Below are 459 nucleotides of genomic sequence, written 5' to 3'. Positions count from 1 at the left end.
CTGTCCAACATGTGAGACATGTCTCAGTCTGTCCACCATGTGAGACTCACTGTTCAGCTTCAGTAAACAGGAAATGATGATTATTCACTCCTCCCACCAGGTCACAGGTACATAAACCTGGGGAAACTGTAGTGCAGTGGTAGAGCAGCTGACCTGGGACCAGAAAGTCACAGGTTCGACTCCCTGCCACACCCACATGTTGTGGTGTCCTTGAGCAAGACACTAACCCCCAACTGCTCCCTGGGTGCTCACGTGCACCTGGGTGTTTCTCATGTGTGATGGTCAGATGCAGAGCACACATTTATCACTGCATGAGAACATGCTCTGATGACCAATAAACTACCTTCACCTTTTACCTGACTACCTGGTCACATCTGGGGGCGGGACCTTTCAGACAGAATGTGAGGCTGTATTCAGACCAGGAAAGTCCTTTGGTCCACTGGTTTGGTCCGGACCAAA

The sequence above is a fragment of the Austrofundulus limnaeus genome, unplaced genomic scaffold (assembly GCF_001266775.1).
Source record: "Austrofundulus limnaeus strain Quisiro unplaced genomic scaffold, Austrofundulus_limnaeus-1.0 Scaffold3137, whole genome shotgun sequence".
Classification (NCBI taxonomy): Eukaryota; Metazoa; Chordata; class Actinopteri; order Cyprinodontiformes; family Rivulidae; genus Austrofundulus; species Austrofundulus limnaeus.
Note: the sequence above shows the minus strand (reverse complement) of the source record.